General features: G+C 38.6%; 1 pseudogene; it reads right to left on the reverse strand.

Moving 5' to 3' along the window:
- Positions 1–1417: 1417 nt before the first annotated feature.
- On the reverse strand, positions 1418–4245 carry LOC120108039 (annotated as a pseudogene).
- Between the last annotated feature and the right edge of the window lie 1569 nt (positions 4246–5814).

The following is a 5814-nucleotide window of genomic DNA, read 5'->3' on the forward strand; positions in this document are numbered from 1 at the left end:
ACATATGTAATATCCATGATCCACATAAAAAATAATAAAATATCCATACCATAAAAATGATAGATTCTTGCAATTTATTTTATAGAAGAATAAATAAAAAGATATCTATTAGTATCTTTTACTAAATATATCTCTCACCGGATTTAGGCTTAGCATACCAAAGACCAACTTGGCTAAAGATTTGGGTTGCCAAGATACTGGTCATACTACAGGCCTTCAGTCAGATTAAATTTGCATTAAAAATATATTTTAAAATTTAAGATATAAAAATAGAATTAATATAAAATATGTATATTTTATAATTTTCTATTTTGATTCTACTTTTTAAATCACATTGATCGACATTCTATGCTACTCTTTGAAGATAGCATAAACAGAAAATAATCATGAATTATTTAATTTTAAAACCTATGAAATTATTTATAGTATGGAAAAAATATGTGAAACTTATTGATTTTGTATGTTTCATTCTCTTCCAAAAGATTGAAATGATTATATTTTTTATACAATTTATTTGATTATGAAATATGGGATGTGAGCTTGATGAACCCTTGATATGGGTTACAGCATTTCCAGTAGCTGATTGGATGAGCAAATATAGGATGCGAGCTTGATTAACCGTCACTCTAGGTTGTAGCAATCCCTGCAGCTGTTAGTATTGCTTCATGATGCTTTCGATTGTTAGTTTGCTTCTCTACTGATGCCTGTTAATGCTCTTTTGTAAGAGTTTAAGGGGTTGCCTCCCATTCCTAAAAAAAGACTTTAGGTTTTTCTTCCTGAAAACCTGCTAATTTTTTGATGGATCCGAATGCATTTCCAAATCCTTTAAGAAATCAGATAGGCCAGAGGTTGGTTTGCTGGTTTTCCAGCTGGTCCAATTAGGGGTGGCAATCGGGTCGGGTTGAACATAAACGGGTCGGGTCATATATAGGTCGGGTCAGAAAATCATAAACCTGAACCCGACCTGTTTATTAAATAGATCAGAAATTGCAACCTGAACCTGACCTGTTTAATAAACAGGTAACCCGACCCGACCCGTTTAACCTGTTTAATAAACAGGTCACCTGTTTGCCCAACCCGACCCGACCCGTTTAACTTGTTTAGTCTAACCCATGCTGAACCGACCTGTTTAACCTGTTTATCCAACCCGACCCGACCTGTTTAACCTGTTTGTCTAAAGCTATCGGTAATTAAGAAAATAAGTTAAAAAAATGGTTGCTCGGCGATCACTAAAGCTGAAAACCACAATCTACTCTGTTCCAGTTTGACTTACTCAATGATCATGTCCGTCGGAGTCTGGCTTTCATATGCCAGTAACTGACAACCAAGAGATAGCAGCAAATCGTCCATCCCATCAGATCAAGACATCATCAATTCACGGACATCCACAAAATGTCCATACCGAGAAAATAGGGCATAGAGAACGACCACTCGATATATTAAGAAAGAATAGCACTCAAGGCTATACAGGAATGATATCCAAATTACGAAGTCAATCCGATCCCAGTTCCCAAACAGGCAAGAAAATATTAGAATGAAAATACTCATTCACAAGGGGGAACACTTAACCACAATTCATCAACCAAGCACTAGTTTTTTATGTAGTAGCAAATGATATCACTATACTCAAAAGCACCAGTTTGAGTGGGAGAGGGAGGTGCAGTGATCTCATATCCGCTCATACTAGCATTTGAAGCCATGGCAAATGGACAAAATTATGATGAGGATTAATGCAATGATGATGCCCAAGACGATCAGTTTTATCTTCATGTTCTGAAACCACATCTTCCTTCTCATCTTTGTTCCTTGCTGCCTGAAATCTTGAGCCTGCAAACCCCAAACACAAGAAAACAATTTAATGTTGAACAGCCTTGAGGGAAAAAATAATCACCAAAAAAAGAAATTGAATGCAAACCATCCCTGTCCACGAATGGTACTGCCAGAAGCAAATCCAAGAAAACATCCAGATGCCCACTAAGGGTTGGTGAACGTAAGTTACAGACCTGATAGCGAAGGTTTTCAGTTTTGTCGACAAGCAACTCGATTTTCTCCCCACGATCAAGAACCTGAAAAGATGTTCTCAAGGAATTAATTATGCTACTTGTCAAGGAAAAAGGAATTACTGGCAACATTCCATAATTAAGGACAACAAAATCATTAAAATAATCACAAGTTAAACCATTAAAAGAGATACCATGATGTACCTTTTCAATATTTTCCATCATAACTCCTTGAACTTCTGAGACCTGCGCTTTCACTTTCGCCAGTTTGCTTATTTCCTCAGGGACGTCAGGGTGATCCACACAATACTGCATGTGCTCATTCAGTTTTGGCCTGAAATTTTAGTGAATATTTTTTTAACGTTAGTCAATAATTTTGCCATCAAAAGAAACATAAAATCACAGCAGTATCTTTGAATGGTTAGGAAGGAAAAAATATACCCAAACTCTCGGTTGAGGCCGTTAGTTGCAGCAGTTGCAGCTTTTCCTCCTCCATATCTTTTGATGAAATCATCCTTAATCCTCTCCAGGAAGGCAATGGGAATTTGTCTGCCTGCTAACTCAACTGCAACTACACAATATGCTGCAATATCCCAGATGGATTTTACCCACTAATAATGAGTGCATAATGGTAAAGAACTTTTATATTCATGTTCTCAGTTTAAATATGCAAAATTCTCCTGACAGATTATCCAGCATAATTAAATAGCACTGTGCTTTTTCGATTTAAAGAAACTATTAAAGCATGAACCGAGACCACAATATATCCTTCATGTAAGGTATGGAAGGACGATAAAGGCAATATAAGAAACTATACAAGAAAGACCACTGATAACAATGAAGAAGAAAAAGCTTACTGACCATTTTATACAGAAAAATGCACATGCATGATATGATGTGAAACAAAAGAGAATATAAGGTCAACTGGAAACACAACAGTGTAATTTACAACTGAACTCATCTTCCAGCAAAAAAACCAGTCATACTTCATCCGATCAAACTATAATGCTTATTAAAGAGAGAAATTTACAGGGCTTAAATGATGTCAGAAGTAACTAGTAAGGCAAAAGCCACAGAGCCACCCAATGTCAGAAGCACTGGAGTCTGGAACATACACAAGCTACCCACGAGTCAAATCAATATCAATGTGGGTGCTCCGTGCTCCTCATTTCCATTTCCAAAACAAAACAGACCCAACGAAGACAGTTGAAAACCTTTAGTCAGAGCATCAAGAACACCACTGGACTCTAGATACTTCCTGAAAGCCTCCTTCTTTGCTTCCCTTTCCTGCACAAAACATCATCTACTTAGGCACACACTTTGAAACGAATTATTTAAGATAATGATCCATTTCCAAAACAAAGTTGTTAGCGTCTTGGTCATAGAAGCTGCTTTGGAAAACAGTGCACTTCTCACTTCTCAGACTGCTTTATATTCTTTCTTCTAAGACCCTTTCCATATGCAGTAGCAAACAAACAAAAAATATTCAGCTTATAAACTGTCTACATGATTATCCAAAGAGATAGATGCATGGTTGGAAATAGCTAAGTGATTGCAATTGCTTTTCTGCTATCATCCTGTTAAAAAGAAAAACAAAACGACATGTTTCAATGCTGTTTGGAAGGGAAATGGAAAGAAAATAAGTTAAAAAAATACCACAGAGTAAGGCAAAAGCCACAGAGCCACCCAATGTCAGAAGCACTGGAACATACACAAGCTACCCACGAGTCAAATCAATATCAATGTGGGTGCCCCGTGCTCCTCATTTCCAAAAGAAAAACAAAACGACATGTTTCAATGCTTCTCTGCTATCATCCTGTTTCAATGTCAGTAGATACTTCTAAGTGATTGCAATTGCTTCTCTGCTATCATCCTGTTAAAAAGAAAAACAAAACGACATGTTTCAATGCTGTTTGGAAGGGAAATGGAAAGAAATAGAAGTATCTACTGTACGAATAGTTGTGTACGACATCATGCGACAATAGATATTTTTAGAATAAGGGCTAAGCACTATTAGACATGTTAGCAATTCAATCGAAAGATTCGAAACAAACCAAGCTTGGTAGCCAGGCAATGTGGACTGCAATCGTGGGTCCCTATAAACCAGAAAGAGACAGACAATGAGACCAAAAACAGAAACAGCAAAAGGAGTTGCATTTCTAATCAAGAGCCCAGTAGCCAGAAAGAGGTTACGCCAATACCCTCCAATGTTCATCACAAAACGCAGCGAGAAACCTATACTCATGATTTATTTCTCAATGGGGGCATCAAGATTTCTCACAAACCAAACTAAATACTTCCATATCGCGCCAAGAATGCCACATAACGCTACGAACTATCCCCCTGCTCTTCTTGAAACAGTTGATCACAGGAAAAAATGGCCCCCTCTAAAGAAAAAAAACAATAGACTCCAAGAATCCAAGATAAATAACGGGCCCTTATCTGAAACAAGAAACCGCTAAAAAACCGAACCCATAGCGTCAGGAGACGGAGAAAAAAGGAAGGAAGAATTTGTACCAAAGCTCCCAACGAGAAGAAGAACAGACGTAGTACTTGTGCTCACATGGCGGTTGCCGAAGAGAATCTTGACGGAGTACTTGTGCGGGGCGGAAGTGGTGGTGCTCTCGTCGCCCCTCTCTTCCGACTACTCTGCAGAGATACTACTGCGAGGAGGAGGAGCCGAGGACGCCTGCACTGCACGAGGAGGCGGAAGTAGCCGGCACGGGGGAGGAGAGGGCGGAGGTCCGGAGGAGGGGGGAAGAGGGACAGGCAAAGAACTCGGGCGGCGGCGGCGCTAGAGCTAACCCTAAGGTCCCTAACCCTAAAGAGAATGTGGAGTGATGGTCTGATGGAGTCCCTAACCCTAAAGAGAAGCGGGGAGCTGGACCGACGCGGGGAGCTGGGCCGAGCGGTGAGTTGGGCCGAGCGGTAGCCTGTAGGCCTTGTGGATTGTGAGCCTGTGGTCTTTATTTCCTTATCTATCAGCCCAAAAATTAAACAGGTTATACGGGTTAAACGGGTCAGACATCTAAAACCCGTATCCGACCCAATTACTAAACAGGTTAAATGGGTCGACCTGTTTACGACCCGAATCCATTTAGGCCAAACCCAAACCTGTTTATGGTGGGTCGAACACGAGTCGGGTTGGCGGGTCGGTCATTTTTTGCCACCCCTAGGTCCAATGTGGCAGTAATAACCATGGGACTTAGACAAGCCCTCGGTATAGCTAAGATCAAAACTTAATTCTAAAAATAAAATAATAAAATATATTTATAATTTTTTTAATAAGGATGCTATTATGTTTGTCTAATAAACTGAATTTTTTGGTGTTAAATATGGTGGGGTGGGCAGGGGGTTTATTAGAGCCTAAATATTAACTCTGGGAACGATGCTCAAGAAAAAAAAAATCTTCAGTTTTAATAATTCTATAAAATTGGACTAAAAATACTATAAAATTCAAAACTTGGGTCGTCTGTATCAACTAAATATGAACCGGTCTAAATTCAAAATTTTATTTTATAATTTTTTTCCATACAGTCCAAAGTCTACGACTTGGGTTTCGATTTAAACAAATTTTTAGAAAATGCAAGCTAAATATACTAAAAGGGTTGATTTCTATAAAATTTTTAGTTTAATTCTATAAAAAGATCTAAATAAGCTCGGCATTTGTACAAGTTTAGAAAAAAATTCGGCAGAGATAAAATATTTTTTTTTATAATAAAAAGCAGCTGCAGCAACTTCCCATTGACGCGAAGCCAAGCCACTTTCTCAGGGCTTGCCCTCCGCTTACCGTACCCCCGTGCTTAATAATCCA

The sequence above is a fragment of the Phoenix dactylifera genome, unplaced genomic scaffold, assembly GCF_009389715.1.
Source record: "Phoenix dactylifera cultivar Barhee BC4 unplaced genomic scaffold, palm_55x_up_171113_PBpolish2nd_filt_p 001145F, whole genome shotgun sequence".
Lineage (NCBI taxonomy): Eukaryota > Viridiplantae > Streptophyta > Magnoliopsida > Arecales > Arecaceae > Phoenix > Phoenix dactylifera.